Here is a 27966-nt window from a genome sequence, read left to right on the forward strand (position 1 = left end):
ATCCTTCCTGGCCTTTTATGTAACCAGCTCATCTCTCTCTCCACATATCCAATTCTCGCCTCTATCTTGCAGTCCCAGATAAATCACACTCCACAGGTTCTAAGCAGAGTTCATCTGTCTCTCAAAACTTCCTCCTTGGTCTGTTTTCCTTATTTTAACAAATATCATTGCTATTTTTACACCAGATGGTTTCTGGCCTTCTGTATTTTTATCTATTCTCTTCCTCTGCTGAGATCCCACTTTTCTCTGTGAATGCTTACTTGAGTTTGAGAAACACCCCTTTCAGGAAGCATTGCTCTCCTGGCCAGGTAAAGGTAATCCCTGCTGGCTGCCTGCAAACACCATTAAACAGGGCCTGAAACGGTCTGTGAGGCCTGAATTACGAAGGAGGGACATGTTCTAGCAAGAGGGAAGAACACTTGAAAAAGCCCTATGATGGGAAGAGTGTGGGGCTTTTGAGGGACAAGAAGCTCTGTGGCTAGGGGACTGGGTCAAAGGCACAAGAAAAACGGGAAAGGGAGGGGGTTCCCATCGAGTAGGGCCTGTAGGCCATGCTGAGGATTTTTGCCTGCTCTTCTAACTGCAATGGGAAGCCAAGGACATTTCTAAGGCTGAAAGTGACAAAATCCAATCTGGGTTTAAAATAACCCTTCCAGCTGCAGAGTGAATAGATTTCAGAGAAACAGGACTGTTAAAGAGATGACTAGTGAGGAAGTCATTACGATAATCCATCCAAAAAAGACAAGTCACGTAGCCTAGGGTAGTAGTAGGGAATGATGGAGAACACAGTCTAAAATGTTGACAAATTCTCTCTTACCAGCAAACAAATGAGACTATGTTGCTTGATTGAATTAATAATCTGTTTCAGGATGTTCCATGATCATTGCTGGCTGCATCCTGTGACCATCTGGAGACCAGAATGACCAGCCAAGCCTCACGTCTTTGCACACACACAAAAACAACTTTTACAAAATTCATTGGCATGTTCCACAAAGTTTACTGAGTTCTTTGAACTCTCCTGACCTTGGGAAAATGCTTTTCCCACAGAAAACTTTTCAGCCAATTGAGCTTGGACTCTTCTTAAAGGTCACATGGACTCTTGTATTAGAAATACTATTTGTACATTGCTGTTTCCTTTGTTGGCTCCAGTGTCTACATTCCTCTCAAAAGCAAACAAAGACCCAAGAAGATCAATGAAGGAGCGAGATGGAGAACGTACTGGAGAAACTTCCTAAAGGGACTATATGCATAAAAAAGCTAAACATACTAAAACTACGGGCACAGAGAAAACATGTATATGCTACACATAGCAAAAAGCAAGCAAGTAATCCCACACAGGAAGGGCTCGGGGATCAGTGTGCCTGCAAAGTGATGGGAGCTTCAAAAGACAAAGCTGCCACAAATTTGGTTTAAGGATATCAACTGGCTTTATTATGACTCTAGAATCAGGCAACACTTTATTCCATAAAATATAATCAGTGTTTCAAAGAGGAGGTTGGCTTTATTAAAAGAAAAAAGGCTGAAGAAAGCAGAAAAAAAGAACAAAAGCAGATTGGTCATTTCAAAGTCCCTTTCCTTCTAACTCAGAAACAGGGAGACAGAATAATAGTTGATTAATTAACATTAAGCTACTTCATTAGGTGACTCTTGGTTGTAAAGACTGAGGCAGAGAAAACTTCCTTTTCACAATCAAAACTAGCCTGTTTGGGAAATTGTTCATTTTGTTATTTTGTTAGGGGCAGAGTCATACTCTGTGGCCCAGGCTGGAGTGCAGAGGTTGTATCATAGTTCCCTGCAGCCTTGAACTCTGGCCCTCCAGCTATCCTCCCTCCTTGGGCTTCCAACACACTGGGATTACAGGTATGAGACACTGTAGTCCCAGCCTCTATTTGAGAAATTAGACAGTTATCTGTCTCTCTTGATTTTTTCAAAGACCAGATGACAACTCAGATTTGGTTTGGTGAACATGGGTGACTCTGTTTGGGGTTCTTAGTCTAATCTAATTGGTATAGTGTAGAAATTTAGTTAGAAAAGAAAATAATCTGCTATATCTTTTAACATTTCCCTCCTTTTGGTGAGGTTCTCACCCAGGTGAGAATGAGATCAAGGCCAAGGGCATTAGTGCAACTCTCCATTTTCATCACTCACTCCTGGTTTCCAGTCTTAACACTTCCTTGGTAGGTTATGATGTCTTCATGAGCACACATTTCTTTGAATTGAAGAAAAACCATATGACATTTGATAGATGGCTATAAACAAACAGTTAAAACTTTTTGAAAGACTAAATTGCCCTAGGGAGACTACTATTATAGGTATCAGGAAGATACCACCAAGAATTGGAAATGTGTTCCTTAGCCAGGATCTCTGTGAACTGAACAAACTAAAATTGCACAGATCAAAGAATGAGTCCAATGAGGAATCTGCTCATTTTAACCAACCAGTCTGACTGTTAACTTTTACAACTGAGTTTATGCATTACCTAATGTATTTATCAACGTGCAACAAGAAGTCTTACCAATTGCACAGATTCCTACCTGTTCAGTTAGCAGGTAGCAGTTCTATCATCTAACGTCCCAGAAATGAGTCAAATTTTAGCAGATAATGCTAACTCTATAAAAAGACACTGCTAGCACAATTTGAAAAAAAAAATATTAGAGATGTTGCTAAAATTACCCATTAGGTAGACTAAAGGATCTCTTGGGTCCTGTGAAGGTTTGGGCTTGACATAATAGACAGAATGCTTCATTATGTTACTCATAAAAGCCACCAATTGTGAAATCCTAACTACAGTGTTACCTTGTCACGTGAAAGAGGTAGGCATAAATAAGGAAGGATTAAGAAGGGTAAGTACGAGCCTTCTTGTGATAAAGAGTCTTATTCTTGCTTTTTTTGAGACAGTGTCTCAGTATGTTGCCCTCGGTAGAGTGCTGTCGCGTCATAGCTCACAGCAACCTCCAACTCTTGGGCTTAAGCAATTCTCTTGAATCAGCCTTCCAAGTAGCTGAGACTACAGGTGCCCACCACAATGCTCAGTTATTTTTTGGTTGCAGTTGTCATTGTTGTTTGGCCGGCCAAGCTGGGTTTGAACCTACCAGCTCTGGTGTATGTGGCTGGCGCCCTAGGCACTGAGCTACAGGTGCTGAGCCAAGAGTCTTATTCTTATAGTTTCAGGAAAATTTGTCCATAGCATGAAGTCAGCAACTTCTCATCCTGGTTTGCAGTTTGAATGTCTCTGGTTGTGGCATCAGACTTCTTGGCAAACTCTCCATGTGGCTCATGTAACAGGCATGATATTTGTCCCTCGAAATGTACTTCGAAACTCAAAATATTGAGTTTTCCAGCTTTGGCACACAGGGCTTCAGAAACAGAGCAGTTTCCATTCTTAGTTGGAGCGCTCTAGCCAGATAGCATAGAAAAGTAGAAGAATTCAAAATTTAGTTCCATCTATGGATCATAAAAACTCAAAAACAATAAACAGGGCTACACTCTATTAACATGTAACGTACTTTTTTTGAAAGAAAATTTCTTTCTCTGCAGTCACCCCTATTTCTACCAAAGATAATCACAGTAAGACAAATTTGTTTGTAAAATAAGGTTAGCCTCAGACTTGGCCTGGTTATTTACGTAAGTGCGGCAAGAACAACCACAGAAGCTCACTTCGTTTAAATTTGCTTTGCTGGAAACTTTAACAAGAAATCTCATATTGGCTCTGCACCTGTGGCTCAAGTGGCTAAGGCGCCAGCCACATACACCTAAGGTGGCGGGTTCGAATCCAGCCGGGTCTGCCAAACAACAATGATGGCTGCAACCAAAAAAATAGCAGGGCTTTGTGGTGGACGCCTGTGGTCCCAGCTACTTGGGAGGCAGAGGCAGGAGACTCGCTTGGGCCCAGGAGTTGGAGGTTGCTGTAAGCTGTGATGCCACAACTCTACCTAGGGGGACAGCTTGAGGCTCTGTCTCAAATAAATAAATAAATAAATAAATCTCAGATTGGACTTTTAAAAACCTCTTGACTCAGGCTTGTAATCCTAGCACTCTGGGAAGCCGAGGTGGGTGGATTGCCAGAGCTCAGGAGTTCGAGACCAGCTTGAGCAAGAGCCAGACCCCATCTCTAAAAATAGCCAGGCATTGTGGTGGCGCCTATAGTCCCAGCTACTCAGGAGATGAGCCAAGAGAATCACTTGAGCCCAAGAGTTTGAGGTTGCTGTGAGCTATGATGTCACAGTACTCAACCCCAGGGCAACTGAGTGAGACTCTGTCCCCAAAAAATAAAATGAAAATTTCTTTGCACCAGTAAATCAAACCAAGACTGACATCAGAGTTTTCCCGCAGTATCTAGTATCTCAAGGCTGCCTGGAAGGGACTACGTTTTATTCATTCTCTGTAAGGCTGGGAACCCCCAAATCCAGGTATTCTATGACATTTTCAAATATGACATTTTAGTCAAAGTCTTGCTAATATAACAATGTTTCAACTGTATCCTGTTAAAGAGAATAAATTGTTATCAAACTTACGTAAAAATCATATTGCCGTAAAAGTAATAACCCTCCTGAATAGTTTCTGAATTTTGGAAGGATCAGGTAGAAGAAAAGCAAATGTTTCAATTTTTGTTTAGGAAAAATACTTTACCAAATCACTGTAAAAATAGCTTAAAAGAAAAAAAAAGTTTTCTTAAATCTGAAACTTGATGTTCGTGATGTAATCAAAGACCTAATAAAGATTGCTCGAGTCACAGAAAATTGTCCTGATAAAACACAAAAGGCATCTCTCTCCTACTTACTAGTTCTTTCCTGCCTCGCTTCTAGTTCCTTCCTAAGTCCAGATTTTAAAACAAACCTGAAATTGCCTCTGAATTAGACAAAATTATTATTTTCTTCAAAAATAATCCTCATGCCTTTTATATAACTTAGTATACAGAATTGCCCTTATTTCTGGTGGTTTTAATGATGTATGTTGATCAGGAGTTTTAATCCATACCAATTGTAAGCCACCAGTCTCTGCTTTGTGTACAACTAACCAAATGACCTATTAAAGCTGTGCCATAGGAACAGTGAGCTTTCTGGGTGAATTTCCACTGTAGAACTCTTCTGGAGTCAAGTCAGGTCTTCGAAGCTTGTCTGTTTTCATTGCTTAGGCAAACCTGGGCTCCGTTGGCTCTGGCAAGTGGAGACCATCACAAACTTGCTCTGGTGTCTGCACTTCCCAGAACACATCAGCCTGCAACCTATGCCGAGGGTCTCAGGCCCTTCACATTGGGTTTTGCTGAGGTCTAGGAAGGATGTTCTTATTTCAAATTAGGATCAACTGGTGCAGCCTACAGCCAAATCCCTGGGGCGAGATGCTCATCTGATCTCGTTGCATATCCCTTGATAAACACACTGGATTCGTTGGGACTTCACTTAACTTAAAATTCCTAGAAGGGTGCTTCCAGACTTTTCAAAACTAATTGAGGCTGCAAAAGAGGAAAGTATTATCTAAATACATAACATTTTGAATACTTCCCAATTCTGAATGTAGTCAGTTTGAACTCTAGTTTTCAAATTCCACAGCCTTCCTATAACTAAACCCACAGTCACGTCTCCTCCTTTGACGTAGTAGTGTGCTGGTGAATGAATGCTCGGTGGCTGGCTCTCAGGATAAACAGACCTGACTTATGTATTTGCCCATTTCTGTGGTATAACTACTTCTGCCGTGACTGATTTCAAACCGTCAATATAATGGCACTGCATGTGGGGTCAGAAAGACGTGCTCACAACCGCTTCTCATAAATCAATTTGCACCAGCTCTGGGGCACCTCTGCTTCCCGCTACCAGGCACACAGAAAAAAAAAATTGTGAAAATTTTTTCTTTAACTATTTAAGGCAGCTTTTAGGGTTGTAGAAGATTGGACATAAAAATAATCGGAACTGGAATCTAGTTTATAAACAACAACTGCCAAGGTGCAGTCTTCTAAATTTAGTGTTAACTATAATGATTATTAGTGATAATCTCAAAGGAAAGAACTAAAGTTTTATTTAAATTATAAATTCTCAATATTTAAATCCCCCCAAATACATTCTAAATTGATAACAAACTATTATTTTTTCATTAGGAAGTAAAGGCCTTATGAAATTTTATTCTTGGCATTTCTATATAGAAATCCTAGCCAGTTTGCTCTCAGCTGGTCAGAATATGATTCATATAAAAGTATTATAAACACGGCCATGTTTAACTACAATGGCTTTGGAGTTTTTTCATTGTTAAAAGAGAAAATCGTGTTTTTCTTGAAGATAACACAAAATGAACTATTTCGAAATTTTACACAAAATCCCCAAGTTTTTTAACAATCCTGAAAAACTAAGTTTAGAAATAGCAACATCAATACATTAGACGTCCAAAATGTTACATAACCCATTAAGTTCCCTCCCATGACTGTAAATTGCACATGAAATCATACACATAGTTTTTTTGTGTAATCTACGACCTTTTAACTATCATACCTGGATAAGCCTGGAGAGAGTAGACAGTTGACAGTGGCCTTTGACCACATGTAACTTGGTAAATTTCACACACACACACACACTTTTGAATTTTGATCAGGATTTTATGAAATCTATAAATCAATACAGAGAGAACAACATTTTTATAGTATTAAGTCTTTCCATTTGTAAACATGGAATACCCGTCTATCACTGAGACCTCTAAAAATTTCTCTCAATGGGGCAGGACCTGTAGCTCAGTGGGTAGGGTGCCAGCCACACACCAAGGCTGGTGGGTTTGAACCCAGCCCTGACCAGCTAAAATCAACAATGACAACTGCAAGAAAAAAATAGCTGGGTGTTGTGGTAGGTGCCTGTAGTCCTAGCTACTTGAGAGGCTGAGGCAAGAGAATCTTTTAAGCCCAAGAGTTGGAGGTTGCTGTGAGCTATGACACCACAGTACTCTACTGAGGGTGACATAGTGAGACTCTGCCTCCAAAAAGAAAAAATTCTCTCCATAATATTTTACATATTTATTTACAAGCGGTCTTGTACCTCTTGTTTGTTTCTAGGCATTTTAAGTATTCATGCTGTTGAAAATTGTGTATTTTTTAATTTTTATTTTGTAATTGTTGCTGATATATAAGCACAATTAATGTTTACTCTAGGTCTTTTTCAGATTAAAAAGTTCTTATCTATTTCTGATTTGCTAAAAGTTACACTTAAATCTTGTATGGGTGTTGAAATTATTTAATGGTCTTTCTGTATTATTTGAGATAATCTTATCATTTTTCTCTTTTGTTAACAAATACGGTGAATTACTTAGATTGATTTTCAAAAGTTAAGTCAACTTGTATTTTTTCCCCTACACTCCATTTGAATGTAATATATGTTTACATGCCATTGTTGTGTCTTTTAATTCTGTGCATATGTTTGTCCACAACTGTGAAAGATACAAGATTTTATTCTAGTTGCAAACAAACAAGTTAGTCTGCCACAGTTTCAGAAATGTAAGCAGAAGACACAACATTCCTGAGTCAGAGTCAACAAAAATTATTACTCGTGACACAGGAAGAAGCAGGAACTTCACGTTCAGGTCAGCTCTCTTTGCTGCCCAAATCCTCTACAGTGACACTGTGTGGCACAAGTAGATCCTGGATACATGGTAGTTCTCCATGGTGACTGAAAACTCCCAAGCAAACAAACCTGTCTAGCCACTGTCCCAGAGGGAAAAATTACCTTTAGTTGACTGGATGGTAACCAAACCTGCTTGTGCTTTGGAAGGAGACACTATTTCTATCCCAAGGCTTCTTGCTATATATTCATTAAATATGATCTGAAACAAGACTGTCTTCACCTCTGTTCACAAAATGTGCAGAAATGTGATCTAAACTCCACAAGCTGTGATCATTATTATTTTCGTCAACATTCACTTAGCTATACCCACACAGCGATTTTTCTCATTGTCTTTTCCTTCTCGAACATTTGTTCTTCCATCAGGAATAATTTTTCTTCAGCCTGGACAAATATTATTTTATCTTTATTGTAAGTCTACTGGAGATGAATTCTGTAATTCCTTTTGTTTGAAAAACCAATATCATTATTTCATTTTCATGCCTGAAAGATATTTCCATTGGGTATAAATTATAGGTTATTTTCTTTTGGTACTTTGAGATCTCATTCCATTGTTTTCTGCTTTCATCATTTCTTTTGAAAAGTTGTGGGTCAATTTAATTGTGCTCCTTGAAAGCAATCTGTCTTTTTACCTCTAGCTGCTTCTAAGATTTGCCTCATTGTTATTATTTGTGTCAGTCTTATTACAATTAGCCTCAGTATAGATTTCTTTTTATTTATCTTTAGGAATTACTGAATCTAAACTTATTGGTCTTTATCAGCTTTGGAAGATTCTCAACCAGTACTTTCTCACTGAAATCGCTACATTTCTATGCCTCTTTTTGCTTGGCTTTTATTCTGATTTATGATTTGCCCTGCATATTTTCTTCTGTTCTCTTATTCAGATCAAAGATACTCTTCAATTGTGTTTAGCCTGCTGTGAAATCTGTATATTGAGCTCTTAATTTCAGTGATTGCATTTTCTAATTCCAACTTTTCTATTAGATCCTTTGTCAATATGCCATAGTGTCATATTTTACAATTCCCAGCATAACTCTCAGTCTTATCTTTTATCTCTTTGGATGTAGAAAGCATAGTTTTTAAAACCTACCTCTGATGACTCCAATTTCTAAAGTCCCTGTGAGTAGTTTTATTTATTTTTCATACAGTTTTGTCTTCTCAGGGTGCTGCTTATTTTCTACTGTGTATCTGATTTTGTATTTTAAAAATCATGTGTTTGCATAATTTGAACTCTAGCATAATGTTAACTTCCTCCATAAAAAAGTTGGCATTTGGGGAATTTGGAATTTCTAGTCATCTGGAAATACTTACTACAATTTCAGTGATAAAAGTAATTTGGAGCTGGTTGCCATCCTTGAGAGTCCTTGAGAGAGGGCTTCTGCATCCCCTCATTTCTGGGACCATTTCTCTTTGCGTTTCCAACCTTATATGCAAAGAGCCTAATAAGCTTCCACTTGGGAAGAACTTTTATACTCTAGATACTATTTCTTGAATTTTCAAATTCCTCTAAGAGGAAAAGTGGCCTCAAGCATAAGGGACAAGTCTCTATATTTTAATTTTTTTCCAAATCTTGGACTATTCTTTAGTTTTCAGATACCTTTAAAAAGATTTTTCCCCCATTTTTTCTATTAAAACTCAGTAGTCTGCCACTACTGCAAATGAGCATCCCTGTTCTTCAGGGGTTTTTTTTCCCCCTTAAATCTCCAGATACAAAATTCTGATGTCTAGGTCACTGAAGAGCATGGCGTGGAGACGAGCTGTCACATGACATTTCTTGCTCCCCTGCTCAAGCCACATGCACACACCTTCAGCACCAGCAGTGACAGCTGCATGATGACTCTGCAGGATTCTAACATCCACCAGAAGACTCCGCACAAGAGTTGGTCGAGACTGACAGGTTTGGAATGAAGTTAGAAAAGGGTGCCTGGCAAAGGAGAATAGACACAGAGAGTGGGTAATTTGGAGGGTACGTGTCATTACAGTGGTAGTTCCAGACCTACAAATTTGGGCTCATCTGCTAACTTGTATCAGGAAACTGTAAGAAAAACAATCAACAACAACAAAACATATAAATGCAGTTTTTTTTTCTGCAGTAAGTTCAACTCTCTGTAGATAAAGTTATTTCCTGGTAGTAGCTCAGTCCACTACCATGTTTCCAAAGATAGTGATGCTGTTTTTTATCATTCAGGTCATGAGAAAGAGAATAACACTAGAGTTAGGATTTCTTGATTCAAAGGAAAGCCTCATGCTTAGCACCATATAATTGCAGAGCTGCATGATGGAGGAATGCAACTGAATGGTCCTGACCGAGAAAAGGACCAATATACTTTGTGTTTTAATTATTTCTGATGAGACATTAGACTCATATGTGACCATGTTCCAGAGATTTCCATTTTAGGGACTGTCAATCAGAAGCAGCATGGAGAAGCTAAATGTGTGGGTGTCTGCACTCCAAGCCAGCCAAAAATGTTTTAGCTGCCAAGCACAGAGAATAAATGTTTCTTCAGCAGGCAGCTGAGGGGTGGATGAGGACAGGGGGCGGTGCTCTGCCCCAGTGGCCTGTGCGCCCACTTCACCGCACAGGCTTTCTTTTCCTCCAATCAGCTCCTTCTTTCTCTCGTCTGCTTAATAAGCACTCACATATTTAACCTAATTGTAACTTCTTTGTGTGTGTACTTAACATGTATGTTGTATCTCTTTGTAGATATCTTTTTCTTCCCTTACATCTGCAGTGATCTATCTTAGAATAACGTAGACTAGCAGCAAAGCTAGGACCACACCACCACACTCTAACCCAGGCGACAGCAAGATCCTGTCTCAAAACTAAATAAATAAATAAATAAATCCCACATTGAAAAGATCAAATGAACTGCAGAAAAACATATCTGTAATATTAAAAGATGCCAAAATTCATGGCATCTTAACTTTGATTTATATATAAATTTCTGCTTTTTGAGTATCAATACAAAATCTCTGAATTCCAATATAAAATACTAAGGTTGTCATTCCCTGAACCATTTTTAACTTAAGAATTTAAATTCTGTAGTGTTTCCTCAACCAAAAAGCTCAACATCTGTAAATTCTGGATGCTAAATCTGGAATAATTTCGTTATGACCATGATTAAATCAGAGGTATGGACTGAGGGAATGCTTGTCTTTTCTAGCCTGTGCAGTTTGAGGACGAATCTTTTTGACTTTGAGCTATAATATAGTTACATACACAAATGTCAAGATGCATGAAAAATTTTAAGAGCCTATTCTCTTTTTTTGTCTGTCCAGACTCCTTCCCTCATTCTCAATCCTGGACGCTGAGACAAAACTGATGCCATCCTCAGAGTGGTGAGTCAGGAGACCAAAAGAGCAGCACGTCTTCCTGGGTGAGAGCCGGGCTCTCCTGCAGGATGTGTGGAGGAAAAGTCCGTCTTTACCTATGGAGGTTTCCGTACTGTCAGCAGGCAAGTGTGGAGGTGCTTATCGCCTGTTTGCTGGAAATGCCTGCCTGAGAATGAAGCCTACTCGGAAGAGAACAGAGCCGATCAAGGGGTCATTTCTTAATGATGGTCTTTGAATCAATAGTGCCTGTAATAGGTGAACCCTGGGACTTCCCAATTTTACAAATGAAGAAGCAAGACAAAAATTAACTCCAAGGAAAACACAAAGTGATGTGGGAAAGAAAAAAATTCTAAAATTCTCCATGTCTTTACTGGGAACAGCCTTTACACAGTCACAATAATGTAAATTGTGAATACTGATTGAACTAAAATTGCAATATAATCAGATGAGCTGGATGGGAGGATAAGAAAAGTGGGCACATTAAGAGGGCGGTGGGTGACATGATGCTAATTCCGGACCAGAAAGTCCGTAGACAATGCCGAAGGCTGAAAAACCAAAGCATTACTATAAATAGGCTATGTAGGAATATGACCCCAAAATCACCTCGCCCCCTTAAAAAAAAAAAGCCACAGAAAGAATTAGAAACCACTACTCTGGGCCCTCAGTAGTTGCCTATAATATAGAAATTCATATCCTTCAGTTCTCCTGGATGTTCTTGATTTACCTATTTGATTACTTTTCAACTTATCTCTCTTTCTGAAATTCTTGTTATTCATATATTGAACTTCCTGAATTGGTCCTTTAAGCCTCTAATTTTTAAATTTTTTTTCTTTGTAATTATCCTTCTAATGGTTCTTTCCCTCTACTTTCTTGGAGACTTTCTCATTTATCTACTTATCTTTCAACTCTCCTATTGAGTATTTTTTTTTTTTGATTTCTGGTCTCATAATTTGTATTTTTAGGAGCTCTTTCTTGTCATCCTTCCCTATAGTTAAATGATAGCTGATTATCCTGTTCTTTCATGAATATAGTGTGTATTCTCTCTTTATCTGTTATATAAAAGTATTTCCTTTTTTTTTTTTTTTTAAGCAAAGGCTCACCTGTTGCCTAGTCTAGAGTACAGTGGCATCACCATAGCTCAATGCAACCTCAAACTCCTAGGCTTGAGTGATCCTCCTGCCTCAGCCTCCTGAGCAGCTGGGACTACAGGAGCGCATCACCACAACTAGCTAATTTTTCTTTTTTTGTAGAAATGGAATTTTAATATTTTCCTCAGGCTGTTCTTGAACCCCTGGCCTCAAGCAGTCCTCCCATCTTGGTCTCTTAAAGTTCTAGGATTACAGGTGTGAGCCCCTAGGCCTGACCGGTATTTCTATTTTCTTCCCCTGTCCATCTCTTCCATGTTCTTTCATCTGCTTGTTTCCATTTCTGTCTTTTGCATCAGAGGATCCTCTCAGATGGTGAGTAACCTTGGATTTTCTAAGGGCCAGTGACTAGCTCTGAGCATCTCCCGGGTACGGTGCCTTGTGGCCCACTCTGTGGGTGAACTTAGTTGCCCATTTCATTGAAGGAATGCTGATACCAGAATCTTTTTTTTTTTTTTTTTTTTTTTGAGACAGAGCCTCAAGCTGTCCCCCTGGGCAGAGTGCCATGGCATCACACTCACAGCAACCTCCAACTCCTGGGCTCAAGCGAGTCTCCTGCCTCCGCCTCCCAAGTAGCTGGGACCACAGGCGCCCGCCACAACGCCCGGCTATTTTTTGGTTGCAGCCGTCATTGTTGTTTGGCGGGTCCGGGCTGGGGATCCGAACCCGCCACCTTAGGTGTACGTGGCTGGCGCCTTAGCCGGTTGAGCTATAGGCGCCGAGCCGATACCAGAATCTTTAAGGCTTCTTGGCTGATCAGAATCCCCAGAGGTGACTTTTCTGAAGGGCAGAGGTGGGGAACCAAGGGAAGGTAGAGGACAGTCCTGTAACTCGTGCTAACGCTCACTTAATTCCACTGTTCTTAGTGTGGACCTCCCACCTTCAGCTTTCCTTGGTGTTTCATTTCAAATGCCCTCTCTAGAATAAACCAACAGTCTGTCCTTTGGGAGATGCACCGTTGATTCGTTCTGCAGAGTAGGAGAGCTCCGGAGTGGAGCCACGTCCAGCTGCGTCTCATAAACACCTTCTGTGCATTCTCCTTTCACCACCGCCTCACATTCACCATGGTGCAAAAGCACGGTGCAAAAGTGCCAACAATTTGAGCCGTTAGGAAATCTGAAATAAAATGCATTTGCTTCTCAACTTTCCTCACAGTTGCTTTCCAAACTTTTGATAGGTAGTTACTGCTTCTGTCACTGCTGTTCAGTCGCCAGGTTTTTTCTGAGTCCTCCTCGTCCTTTTTGTCTTACGGGTTTGTTCCTCTTTTTAATCCACTTTTCTGTCATTTCCATGAGATTGTAGGGAAAACGAACACAAATACATGTATTTTATCTTTTATCTTTGCTAAAATCTTTCTTTATTTCTCATTATTTTAGCAATTACAGGAAGCACTCTAGAAGCTGTATGTATTAGAGTTACAGGAAACGTCCAAAAATAGATATCTTTCAAACTTAGATTAAACAGATTTTGGCAAACCATGAAAACTCCTATTTGGTTCTCAAAATTTTACTGAACTATTATTAATTTTTTATAGCAGTTCATGCATTACTTAAATGGACCCTGAAAAAGCTTCCCGCCCAGTCTCTGCGTCCTAAAACTGAATTGTTCTGTACATAATTTCCTTCATAATTTGAATTAAATAGGAGATTAATTCAGTAATACATTCATTGATCTATTTTTTCACCAAAATATTTTTCTGTCTATGGAATTGCTTTTTAAGGCATATAAACAATGAGAAAGTCCTAAAAACTATATATTCCATAAATCTCTCATTCTACTTTTAAGGATAAAAATCAGTTAGCTTACTAAATCTGCTAACAGTGCATAGGCTCTTCTTACGGTAATCTTATGGGTGTTTTGAAATGTTTGTCATGGGTGTCAAAGGTGTTAATAGTTGATATCTTTAATTAAAATAGGCTGAAAAGGTGGGCAACCTTGAGCATGAGTCAGCAATCCAAGAGTGAATCTGAGCCAGAATTCGAATCCTAGTCTCTGATACTTGGATTTGACCAAAGGGGCTTCCAGTTTATAACCTGTGGGATGTTAGGACTAATAGTTGTTCATCTCATATGTCACAGGACGCCACGCTTCTCGTTTTACATTTAGTTATTTTCCAGACTTAGAGTGAAGTATTTTTAAGTGCTCAGAATTCCAAAGTGCTCACAAATTGGCAGACAATCTCTGTATTACGTGTTTTCATAACACTGAATTTTTCTTCAGGCAGATACATAGAGAAATTTACTTTGAAGACATTTTGGGTGATTAAAATGGTTTGGATTTGCCAATTGCCGGGTTTATCTTAGTTTCTTTCCAGTTTAACCACACAAATTGTTCATTTTTCCTCAGCTTTTCTTTTTTAAATTGAAGTTTTCCCCTCACTGAGAGGAAGGCTGGGTTGGGATTAGACTGGCCTGAGTTTGACTCCTCTTCTGCAGGACACTTCTACTTCAGCTTTACCCTCAGGACGTGAATGTGTCCAGAATCCCAAGGCCTCTCTCCAGCTCCACTGCTGCCACGCTGGTCCAGCCTCCCACTTGAGCAGCTGTGATCCCCTCCTAAGTGGCCTGGGTGCTTCCACCCTGGCCCCTGCTATCTAAAGTACAAGGCACAATATGTCTCGCTAATGCTCAAAATCCCTCAATGACCTCCCACTCCATTCCTGTCATCTATCCCAAAGTTCATTGGCCTACAAAGCCCTACGTGAGCTGGGTGCTTCTGCCATTCTGACCTTATCTCTTACCATTCTCCCTCTCTATTACTCCACTGCAGACCCATTGGCCTTAGACAGAGTCTCACTCTGTCCGCCCGTGTGGGTAGAGTGCTATTGTACCATAACTCACAGCAACCTCAAGCTCTTGGGCTCAAGGGATCATCCTGCCCCAACCTTCTGAGTAGCTGGGACTGCAGGCACCCGCCACAACACCTGGCTAATTTTCTAATTTCAGGAGAGGTAGGGTCTTGCTGTAGCTCAGGCTGGTCTCAAACTCCAGAGTTCAGGCAATCCACCCACCTTGGCCTCCCAGAGTGTTGGGATTACAGGTACGAGCCACTGTGCCTGGCCTCCCCTCCTCTTGGCCTTTTTGATATTCCTGGACCACATCAAGGAATACACTTTTGTACATGCTGTCTGTTCTGCCTTCTGCATGCTGTTCCCCCAGGTATTTTCATGGCATTCTCCCTACTTCCTTCAGGTCTTGGCTCAATTTTTTCCTTACTTATGATGCCTTTTCTGATCATTCTCTACAAATAGTAACATATCACTTTCTTGCCTTTTTTATTTTTCTCTGCAGCACTAATTTCCAATAAAAACACTACCATGTTTTCCCGAAAATAAGACCTACCCAAAAAATAAGCCCTAGCAGGATTTCTATGCATTTATTAAATATAAGCCCTACTTGGATAATAAGACCTAGTGATGGGCGTGGCTACGCAGATATGCATTTCGGGGGGGGAGCAGTAAGGAAGACTGGAATACCTTTTATCTGCCACAGCTCCTTTCTCTGAGCCAGTTTGCGCTTGCACAGGTGCCCATGTGGTAACCTAGGTTGCAGGCACCCTATTGTGCACTTAGGAATGGCTAGGGGAAAGGAGTTCATGCATCACTAGCGCCAGTCCCACCAACAAGGTTGGCTCCCCCATCAGGTTCCAGAAGAAGATGACTTAACTGTATTTGAATAACGGTAGATTGTTGTTAATAAAAATAAGACATGCCCTGAAAATAAGCCCTAGTGTGTCTTCTGGAGAAAAAATAAATGTAAGACAGTGTCTTATTTTGGGGGAAACACAGTATATATTTATTAGTTTGTAATCTGATTTCCAAATTCTATAAGGCCAAGGACTTTGCTATGTGTAAATACAACCCTTGTATACACAGCACCTAAAATGCTTGGAACATAACTATTGCTCAAAAAATACTAGGTGAGGCTCGGCGCCTATAGCTCAACCCGCTAAGGCGCCAGCCACGTACACCTAAGGTGGCGGGTTCGAATCCCCAGCCCGGACCTGCCAAACAACAATGACGGCTGCAACCAAAATAGCCGGGTGTTGTGGCGGGCGCCTGTGGTCCCAGCTACTTGGGAGGCGGAGGCAGAAGAATCGCTTGAGCCCAGGAGTTGGAGGTTGCTGTGAGCTGTAATGCCACGGCACTCTACCCAGGGGGACAGCTTGAGGCTCTGTCTCAAAAAAAAAAAAAAAAAAAATGCTAGGTGAAAGAATGTGTATAAATACCTCACTAGTTGCTTGACACCAGGCAAACCGGAAATCATTTTCTTCTTATCTCTTAACACATGGCTATTGAGAGAATTAAATAAAATTAAATATGTACAATCTCTACAGTATAATTCTTGTCATGTTGTAGTTTTTAATAAATATTTCCTTTCAATTCACCATGATTTATTCTGCAATACAAACTCTGAAAATGGCCTAATTTGGAGATTACATTTATGGAGAAATTTATGGTAAGAAAAGGAATTTCACCAGAACCTCATAAAGGTAGGTCAACATCTAATTACTTACCAATACTCAATTCAAGGGTTACTTGTTCTTGTAAAGACTTTCTCTGGCCCTCTGAGACTCTCAAATCTGGTATTTATTGTCATTCATGGTACCCTGGAACAACTTCTAGCATAAAACCAATCAAAATTCATTATACTTACTCCATTATTCATAATTTTCCTCATTAGACAAGTACATAAAGCCATATTTTACTTAAGTTTGTATTTAAGTGAATATTCAATAAATGTATGTGGAACAAAATTAAACATTTAAAGAACACAGGAAAAAAAAGCATTGTTCTAAATCCCTATATGAATAAAAGGTGTAAACAATCTGTGGAAAGCACACAGGAGAAACAATTTTAGAATGTGATTATAAAGTCAAAGGCAAAAGGTCAAGGGTCAGATTTCTGGGTACAGCTGTATGAAGCGGTCTGGCGTATTCTTCCACAGATAATCATAACATAGACTGGACAAAATAGTTATTTTAAAATACAACAGTTTGAAGACCCTGGAAGGAGACCAGAAACCACATACAGTTTACTCTCAAAGATTAAAACAGCAGCAGGTAAGAATCACAATTTGTGGCTTTTTGTTCAAAGAGAATTTTCAACGTGCAAAGTTCCTGAGACAGAAAACTATGGTCTTGCTGACAGCAAAAGACAGAATACAAAGCTGACCCAATAGCTGAAATTTAGACCTAAATTCTAACTACAAACTCCAGGCTGGCTACAGTGGCTCAGGTGTGTGATTCTAGCACTCTGGGAGGCCAAGGCAGGAGGATTGCTTTAGCTCCGGATTTCAAGACTAGCCTTAACAAGAGCAAGATCCTATCTCTACTAAAACTAGAAAAAGCAGTCAGGCTTGTGGCAGGCACCTGCTATCCCAGCTGCTCAGGAGGCTGAGGCAGGAAGATCTCTTCAACACAGGAATTTGAGGTTGCTGTGAGCTAGGCTGACATTCTGGCACTCTAGCCTGAGCAACAGGGTGAGACTTTGCCTCAAAAAAGATAGATGAGAGAAGAGAGACATATTGTGCCTTGTACTTTCGATAGCAGGGGCCAGGGTGGAAGCACGCAGGCCACTTAAGAGGGGATCACAGCTGCTCAGGTGGGAGGCTGGACCAGCGTGGCAGCAGTGGAGCTGGAGAGAGGCCTCGGGAGGAAATTTAGGGATTTTGGGACAGTGAGAGAGGGTAACTTTGAAGTCAAGGGAACTACAGACAATGAGACCCCCAAATCTGATTAAAAATTTTGCCCAAATCTTTGACAAACACTAAACTATACTGATCATAACTGAAATCTACAGATAAGAAGGAAAAATGCTGAAAATGGTAAATACGGGGGTCCATAAGTTCATATGCACTTTAAAATAATCGACTATTTTAAATTACACATGCACTTTATGGATACCCTGTACAATACCTACATGAACAAATAGAGATATCATACCTTACACACAGGTATATTTCTTCACTTAATTTATTTAAAAGATGCATAACTGGCTTAATGCAAATATCATATAACACTTTGATGCTAATATGCAAAAGAAAGGAATAATGCCACAGACCCTACAAACGTTAAAACGATAAGAAGAGAGGATTTTAAACATCCTTTTATGCCAATGAATTCAATAGATGAAGTAAAAATTCCTTGAAAGACAGAAATCACCAAATGTTAAAAGAAAAATAGAAAATCTGAATATTCACGTATTAGAGAAATTAAATTCAGAATTCTAAGATTTCCCACCTATGCATGCACACACATGTATATACACAAATCTAGGCCCAGACGGCTCTACCAGCGAGTTGCATCAAGCATTCAATTAAGAAACAATGCCAGTAAAAATAAAAGAGAGGAGTAAACGATTTTTGGGTTTTTTTTTTTTTTGAGACAGAGTCTCACTCTGTTGCTGTCAGTAGAGTGCATTGGTGTCACGGCTCACAGCAACCTCAAACTCTTGGGCTCAAGAGTTCTCTTGCCTCAGCCTCCCAAGTAGCTGGGACTAAAGGTGCAGTCACAATGCCCAACAAATTTTAGAGATTTGTTGGGGCCAGGATCTGGCTCAGGCTGGTCTCAAACTCCTGAGTTCAAGGGATACCCCCACCTCGGCCTCCCAGAGTGCTTAGAGTATAGGCATGAGCCACCGCGCCCCACCTGGAGTAAACAATTTTTAACTCATTTTTAAAAACCAGTATTATTGCTGGGAGCAATGGCTCACACCTATAATCCTAGCACTCTGGGAGGCCAAGGCAGGAGTATCCCCTAAGCTCACAAGTTTGAGACGAGCCTGAGCAAGAGCAAGAGCAAGAGCCCAGCTCTACAAAAGAGTAGAATTAGCTAAATGTTGTGCATGCCTGTAGTCCCAGCTCCTCTGGAGTCTGAAGAAGGAGGATCACTTGAACCTAGGAGTGTGAAGTTGCTGTCACCTCGGCTGATGCCACAGCACTCTAGCCTGGGCAAGAGAGTGAGACTCTGTCAAAAAGAAAAAGAAAGAAAAACCACACACATACTAAACAAAACCAGTATTATGTCAGTACCAAAACCAAATAAGATGTCATGAGATAGAAAACTACAGATTAATCTCTCCTGAACATAGACCAAAGGGAGGGGAAATCCTTCAACTATTAGCAAACCTCAAACTCTTGGGCTCAAGAGATTCTCTTGCCTTAGCCTCCCAAGTAGCTGGGACTACTGGCACTCACCACAACGCCCAGCTATTTTTTTTTTTTTTTTTGGTTGTAGTTGTCATTGTTGTTTGGCAGGCCTGGGCTGGGTTCAAACCTGCCAACTCTGGTGTATGGCACCCTAGCTGCTGAGCTCCAGGCGCAGAGCCCCTGGTGGGAATTTAAAACTACAGAAAGACTCTGGCAAACACCTTGGCAGTGTCTTAAAAGGTTACAAATACATGTAATCATACAACCCAGTCATTTCCTTCTTGATACTTGCCCAATAAAAATGAATACTGCATAAAGACCTATAGGCCCATAGTACCTGTACTCATAACAGCCTTAAAGTGAACATGACCCAAATGTCAATCAACAGCCAAATGGATAAGTAAATTGCAGCATACACATAAAATGAAATCAAACTCAGGGGCGGGGGGAGAGAAAACAAGTTGCAAATTCATCAGCATGCAACACTGATGAATTTCAAGAAGTTTATGCTAAATTTGAAAGCCAGGCTGACATGAAGACATACTGTTTACAGAATAATCTGGAGAAGGGAAAACTAATCATGAGAGAAAGCAGACCAGTTGCCTGTAGTTGGGGTGGAGGCAAGAAGGTCTTTTTTTCTTTTCTTTTGAGGCAGAGTCTCAAACTGTCACCCTGGGTAGAGTGGGGTGGCGTCACAGCTCACAGCAACCTCAGACTCTTGGGCTTAAGCAATTCTCTTGCTGCAGCCTTCCAAGTAGCTGAGACTACAGCTGCCCACCAGAATGCCCAGCTATTTTTTTGTTGCAGTTGTCATTGTTGTTTAGCTGGCCCAGGCCAGGCCTTCAGCTTTTGTGCATGTGGTGGGCGCCATAACCTCTGTGCTACAGGCGCCTCTGCTCAAGGCAGGATGGTCTTTAAAGGGCCCTTAGCAATGTTTCTGGGGAGGAGGAAAATGCTCTTCATCTTGCAATGGTGGTTTACTCAGATATGTACATTCTTTAAAATTATATACCTATAATGGGTGCATTTTATTTTATGTAAATTAAAACTTAGATGTAGCTTTTTTAAAGGTGACTTCATAAGAAAATAACTACACTATGGCTGAGAATAGTATTTTTAGTTATAGATCTTAGAAAAGAGTGGTTCTTAGGGTACGTCATTGAAAAACCTGATTTTTTTCCTTTTTATTATTATCATTATTATTATTTTCAGTTTTTGGCTGGGTCCGCCATATGGGGCCAGCACCCTACACCTTTGAGCCACAGGCGCCACCCCGATTTTTTTTCCTTTTGAATGACTTAAGATGGCCAGTAAAAGCATCCTGGTTGGCTTGGGAAGAAAGGTAAATAAATCACACTGAAATCAAACCACTGTGTTTCTTGATAGGCTTATGAGCTAGGAATGAAGCTTGTAAGGAACATAAAAAGGCCTCAGGAACATAAAAGTATGTCCTGGAGATGCGATCAGCACAGAAAATAAAACCCACAGGGCTTGGGGGGAGGCGAAGGGGGATGGTGCGAATAGCAACCTGGCTCCTTTGCTGAGAACTCTTGTTATCTTGTTCTGTATTTATCCAGCGCTGTATTTAGAAAAGATTAAATCAAAACTATGAAATTAAAACATGATGAGTGACAGTTCAGAGAGACGACAGCTGTGGCATTAGATTTTCATCATGTCAGGCCTGAGCTCTGTGTTTCAGGTCACTTTTTTCCATTGGCACAGATCCTGAAGGACAAGAATTATCTTTCTATTGGCTATTTTCTAAACCACCTGTTGCCTCCGTGGGGTAAAAGATTACTGAGGTTGAAATGGGAAGTGAGCCATTTCCAAGGTCTGGGTTGAATGGGGTCTTCACAGAACACTTACTTTAGGAAGTTTAAGCAAAATGTTATCTGGTGTCACCAGCAATAATAATCCTGTGTGCTGTATTCCCCTTCTATGCAGAGAAAATATTTTGAATCATAACACGTTTCAAGTGTGCACCCACAGGTAGTTGAATAAATATCTCCTTTTCTATGTTAGATGAAAAAATTTACATATATATATATTTTTGAGACAGAGTTTCACTATGTCGCCCTCAGCATCACAGCAATCTCAAACTCTTGGCTGTAAGCGATTCTCTGGTGCACAGCTATTGCTCTGAGCCTTCCCTGCCTTGCACCACATACTAGGTTGGAGCCTCTGTTGAACAGATTCCATATCTTTGTTCTTTGACTTATTCCCTCCGCTTTCAAGTATCTTTAAGGAGAGAATGCCTGGGAGATAATCTTACCAATTTTTGTTATCCGGAAATGTTTTTCTTCTATCCTTACATATAACTGATATTTAAATTGCAAAGAATTCTTGGTTGAAAATCATTTTTGTCCAAAACCCTGAAGAGCTTCATTGTCTTTAATTGCTCCATTGGCTAACAGCATTGCAGTTAAGAAATCAGATGAAGGTGGTTGAGTAGGGCCCTGGCCACATACACCGAGGCTGGTGGGTTTGAACCTGGCCCGGGCCAGCTAAACAACAATGACAACTGCAACAAAAAAGAAAAGCTGGGTGTTGTTGTGGGTGCCTATAATCCCAGCTACTCGGGAGGCTGAGGCAAGAGAATTGCTTAAGCCCAAGAGTTTGAGGTTGCTGTGAGCTATGATACCATGGCACTCTACTATTTAAAAAAAAAAAAAGGAATCAGATGAAAACCTGAATTTCAAGCCTGGTGTAGAACTCCTGAGCTCAAGCAATCCACCTGCCTTGGCCTCCCAGAGGGCTAAGATTACTGGCCACTCTGCCCATCTCCTTTAAGATTTTTTGATTTCAATATCAACCTATAGACAAATTGCAGAATAGTTAATTAGGAAGGAGGAATTATTAGGAATCAATTATGTAAATGTCATCAATCTCAATATGGTAAAGACAAACAGATGACAGAATTTACTAGATATAAGCAGAAAAGAGAAAGATGGGGTATATACATATACCCTCTTCTAACAAAATAGGCATTCGTATCGTCTGCCAATGATAAAAATAAAAAACCTATTCAGGATTAGATATTTCACATTAAGGCACAGGTAGTATAAGAGACTTAAATCCTCCCCATGATAAGCAGGAAATCAACAAATGATGTAGTTCCAGGCACATACTATATACTACTTGATAAATATCATAATAAATGTCATTTCCTTTACTTTGATCAAAATCCATTAAAGAATTATGTTTAGGTAAAGATCCTTACCATGATATAAAGAATCACTGTAATTTCATAACAGTTACCATTTTGGATTTACTGTCACTATATTTTTGAAAAGCTGCCAATATACCCTGTTCAAATCAAATTGTATCAGGAGAACTCAAAAGATATAAACTTAGTGTTGGACAATATGAAAGCCTTAGGCTAATATAGTTTTTTTCGCTTGTAAAGATCACATACAGTGACTCAGTTTTTTTTTTTTTTAAATATCAATTAGCTCTTTGGTGAAATAGCTCTAATGAGAAACTTTGGAGCACTTTTCTTTAATCTCCTTAATATTGTAAATAACATGAAAACCACAATGAGGAGCTGGAAATAACACAAAGAAGATTATTGGTGTCTACCAGTAGTATAAGAGAGATTCCCTCATTTGTACCCCTTGGCAATTTGGTGGTTAGAAACGGAGGAATGACTCAGCTTGAAATATAGGGCTCGGATGTGCACCTGTAGTCCCAGCTGAGGTGGGAGGATGGCTTGAGTGCAGGAGGGAGGGCCAGCCTGTAGTGTACTGGGATTGCATCTATGAATAGCCACTGCACTCCAGCCTGGACAACATGAATAAAATTTTTTAAATATATCAGGAATTAATGATAGCTGGTAAAATATGTACTCTTTGCTATTCTTCAAGAGTACGTACTTTATCTAGCATGAATGCAACTGCTATCTCAGATTGTCTTAGTGGGGTGGCTATAGGCAACACGTGTTCTTCCCACCAGTATTTTTGTAGTTGTTAGGTGTCTCTCTCTCTCTTTCTTTTTATTGAGGCAGAGTCTCACTCTGTCACCCTGGCAAGAGTGCTGTGAAGTCATAAATCTCAGGAACCTCAAACTCTTGGGCTTTAATCAATCCTCCTGCCTCAGCCTCCCTAGTAGCTGTGACTATAGGCACCCACCACAACATTCAGCTAATTTTTCTATTTGTAGTAGGGATGAGGTCTCACTTTGCTCAGGCTGGCCTCGAACTCCTGAGTTCAAGTTATCCACCTGCTTTGGCCTCCCAGAGTGCTGGGATTACAGGCAGGAGCCCGCATGCCTGGTCATGGTTAGTTTTCTTCATAAGCAATAGAAAGTAGCTAAAGCTAACTCTTGACTCCATTGAGAAATGAAAATAAATTATAATTAGTTTAAAGTAACAACATAAAAATAAGTTAAAAGCAAGCATTGAAATTTAAAATTTTTATTTATTTATTTATTTTGTAGTTTTCAGCCAGGGCTGGGTTTGAACCTGCCACCTACAGCATATGGGGCCAGCGCTCTACCCCTTTGAGCCACAGGTGCCGCCCGTGAAATTTAAAATTTTTAAATAAAATAATATTTGGTAAAATAGTAGCTAGATTTTAGAACAAAAGGAAGAGTTAAACAATCACCACTTGAGAACAGCAACTAGGTTGTTGCTCTGGGATTCTCAGGGGTAGACAAACAGAACTGTTGGTTGGTGCCTTGGAGCGTGGCTGATGAGATGACCACTCCAACCACCTTCTGCGTTTTTGAGACTCCACTCCATATTTAGATGCCCAAAACTTAAAATAAACACCCCTAGGTTTCACCTTTGAGGGGAGGGGCAAAGGGAGGGAAACACTGGGCCTGGCCGGCCTACACAGAAAGGGGGCCAGGACTGACTCAACGTGGAGGGGCTCCTCACGGGAAAGAGGAAGGCCAGACAGACGAAAGCAGACGCCCACTCCCCATGGGCAAGGGCTTTTAAAAAAGACATTGAAGAGCTGCCTCTCCGGTCCTCCTTTCACACTTTCCTGACATTATAAGGATTTCCTTTACTTTCTCAACCGGGTCCTAAGATCTTTCCAGTTAGTCTGTCAATGTGGCTGTGGTTTTGTCTAAAATTATGTTTTTTCTGTATTTTTAGAGCTTATTTTATGGTCAAATTCTTTGTGGTAGAATTTTATCTTGCTGTGTACAATAGATAGACTTAAGCATGCAAGGTTTTGAATATATGTCCAGTAGTGCATCATAGCTTTGCTTTTCAGCATTAATAACTGCTGAGTTCTTACTATCAATTCTCATCACAGTGTAAGGAATGCAAAATTACCCTTGGCAAGAGAGCCCACTATCCAGCCCGAGAGAATACACAGTAAAAAGTGTGAAATAACAGGCAATGGGAGAGAATGACATGTGACTATTTTATAAGACGTGATCAGGTCATTTTAAAATAATGCTTATTTTTTGTTTCTTTTCACACAATGCATTTCTATTTCTTTATAATAAAATCTTTGAATTTCCCTTATTACAGGTTGAATTGTGTCCCCCAAAGAGATATGTTGACATCATATGCCCCAGTACCTATAAACGTGACCTTATTTGGAAATAGGGTCTCTGTAGATACAATCAATTTCACTTCATTAGGGTGGATGCTAATCCAACACGGCTAGTGTCCTCACTTTCTCATTTTTTTTCCTTAGGACCTTCACGAATAGCATCCTCAAATAAGGCCCGGTAAAGACAGGTGCAGGGGGAGAATGCCATGGGACCACAGAGGCAAAGATTAGACTGATACAGCTACAAGGGAGGAACTCCAAGCATCCATGGCCAACCCTGGAAGCTAGGAACAAGCAAAGCAGGATTCTACCCAGAGTTTCACACTGAGAGCTGCCTTGCCAGCACTTTGATTTTGCCTCCAGAATTGTTTTAATCACCCAGTTTGGGATATTTTGTTATAGCAGCGCTGGGAAACTAATATACCTCCCCCCAACTGGACTCCCATTGCTTCTTCTCCTTTTCTACCAACCCTAAATATATCGACACTATAAGGCAGTGGTGCTCAATTTTAATATATACACAGATCACCTAGGATCTTGCCAAAGAGCAGATTCTGATTCAGTAGTCTGATTCTGTCTGTCGCCCTGGGTGGAGTGCCGTAGCATCATTAGCTCACAGCAACCTCAAACTCTTGGGTTCAAGTGATCCTCTTGCCTCAGCCTCCCAAGTAACTAGGACTACAGGCACCTGCCACAATGTCTGGATAGTTCTTTCTATTTTTAGTTAAAGACACTATTTTTAGTTAGAGACAGGGTCTCACTCTGGCTCATGCTGGTCTAGAATTCCTGAGCTTAAGCAACTGCCACCTTGGCCTCCCAGAGTGCTGGGATTACAAGTATGAGCTACCCCACCCAGAGAGGCTACATTTCTTACAAGCTCCCAGAGGATTCCCATGCTGCTGGTAGGCTTTTTGCCACAATGCTAGGAGAGATAAAGTAGAAAAACCCATTCAAGGAGATGAAAAGAAAATGAGTAAACAAAATATTGAAGGGGGAAATAAATAAGGAAGATTTCAAAAGAGACCACAGATTATTTTCTAATCATCATTCTTCCACATAACACAAAAAGATTTAAAGTACAAAGATTTCAAACTTGCTTTCTAAAGAAACAAGTTTATGAGTATAATATTAAGGGTAAGTTGATTATTCCATGTGGCTGCTTTTAATTTTATTTTTTAAGTGATGATTTCCAGCAGAAACACTGCAGAGGTGGAGGTGAATGAGCACCATCTGGAGCAATAAAGTCCAGGTGCCCCGGAGTTAATGAGCATACCTGCTAATAGTTGGGGCTTGAAAAGGTTCATAGACTAACAGAGAAAGCTTTTCAAAAACGTCTATTCGTGGGGTTCACCTTCAGAGACAGTGTTTTGTTAGGCCTGGGGTCTGGCCCAGGAATTAGAGTTTTTATGAAGCTCCATGGGTAATTCTGATGCAAAGTCAAGTTTGGGAAATATTACTTCGACATAAAGAGAATTTACTCTCTATGTATTTTATTTTATACACAAAGTTCTAATTAAAAAGAAAGAAATCTGTCGATATCGATACGCAGTTAAAGCAAACACAGTATAATCCATAAAACCAAACTGAGAAATGCTTTCCTCCCATAGGAACTTCAAAAGCAATTTGAGAACAGTGTCCTGGAGCCTACACAGTAGAACGTCTCACATACTCGTGGTCTTGCTAGTAGTTTCCAAACCTAAGTGTACCTAAGAATCACCAACAGGTTGGTTACTAAGAGAGATTTCAGGGCCCCATCCCAGGACGTTTAGAGTCTGTGGTTTGAAGTGGGGTCTAAGGATCTGCATCTTTAACCAACATCCGCAGAAGCAGGCTACAGCTGCGGTGCACACTGAACTCTCGAGAGGAACAAATGACTGTGACCGCTCGGGACACTGATGTTAGGAGTCAATCTAGATTCATCTCAGGAACTTTCAAGGGTAGTGACAGGCTGAAAACGGGCATGGCATCTAATCAGCAACTGAGATGGCAGATAAGAACGTTTTTAATGAAGGCCCCGGGTTTACAGTAAGTCCCTGAATGCCCACACACGATGCCAAGTTCCGACTTGATTTGCGTCACCACAGTTGTGGGTTTGTGCCAAGGTCAGTTATCAAACATATGAAAAAAAAATAATAAAAACTTCACAAAATGCGGGACAAAAATAAGACCAACGAGCTTGTTACAACCGAATTAAAATCTGGCTGGGGGTCATCTCTACGTCACTGTGAAAGAACAATGTCAGGGATTTGTCCCAACAAGCTTTTGATGAAAGAATTTGATCTGTGGACTATTCAGCTGGTAAAGACAAAGGAAAGAAAAGCAAGGCAATTCCCTGCCTGGTTGGGATTCAAAAGCAGTAAAATCTGCCCTGCTGTTTAAAGCCGCAGGGGCGCTGGGCCTGCAGGGAGGACCCGTGGGCGCGCGCCGCGGAGTCCTGCAGGTCCCGGCGCCCGCGCAGCCGCCGCGGACTGACCCGGGAGCGGGGCGCTGACTCAGCGCTGAGTCACGCTCGGCGCTACGTGCCGGCCCGGCCGGCCGCGCGAAGTCAGCCGAGGGCCCGGCTTCCTGGAAGACTCGTCCTCTTCTCGCCCGGAGGGCGGCGGCGCCTCTGTCACACGCTCGCCTGCACGCATGGCCTTCTCGCCCCAGCCCGGCGACTTCCAGGACTCACCGCCCGGGGTGGCGGGGCCGAGGGTCACATGAGACACACGGTTAGAGCTCGGGCGGATGCCTTCATCCCATGTGTTTCCTCAAACCCCAGATTCCAGTTGCTCTTGCTTTTTTCGTGCTGTTAGGTTTTTGTTCTTTTTTTTTCTTTTTCCTGGCAAGGGATTAACAAGTCGATCTTTTCAGAGTTTCCAATATTTTAAATGAAGTGCAAGAAAACTGAATTAATAAAACATGTTGACAATTATGCGTCCAATCAATCACAACTGCTTCAGGTCCAACGTTACTGTCATGGAGCTACAGCCTGAGCCCCGGAGCTTTGAGCGTTGGTGCCTGAGGAGAAAAGTTACTGTGTTCTGATTTGCTGTTTGTTAATGAAAAGCAAATCTTTGTTGTTTATAATAACTAACTTACTCTGAGGAGTGGAGACATAGTTGATAATGATTTGGTGTGGAGTTACCAAAGAACAGGCTGGTCGTGTCTCCGCGTGTTCTGAACCTTAACTAACATCCTGTTGTGCCAACTACAAATCATACTTTGTTGGTCTTAAAACCCAGTCTGGCAGTGTTTATAT

The 27966-nt window shown here is 40.7% G+C and overlaps 1 pseudogene; it reads right to left on the reverse strand.

Moving 5' to 3' along the window:
• Positions 1 to 27358, reverse strand: part of LOC100966553 — a 75657-nt pseudogene extending 48299 nt beyond the window's left edge.
• Positions 27359 to 27966: the final 608 nt, after the last annotated feature.

This window comes from Otolemur garnettii, unplaced genomic scaffold (genome assembly GCF_000181295.1).
Source record: "Otolemur garnettii isolate 467f Iridium unplaced genomic scaffold, OtoGar3 scaffold00017, whole genome shotgun sequence".
Lineage (NCBI taxonomy): Eukaryota > Metazoa > Chordata > Mammalia > Primates > Galagidae > Otolemur > Otolemur garnettii.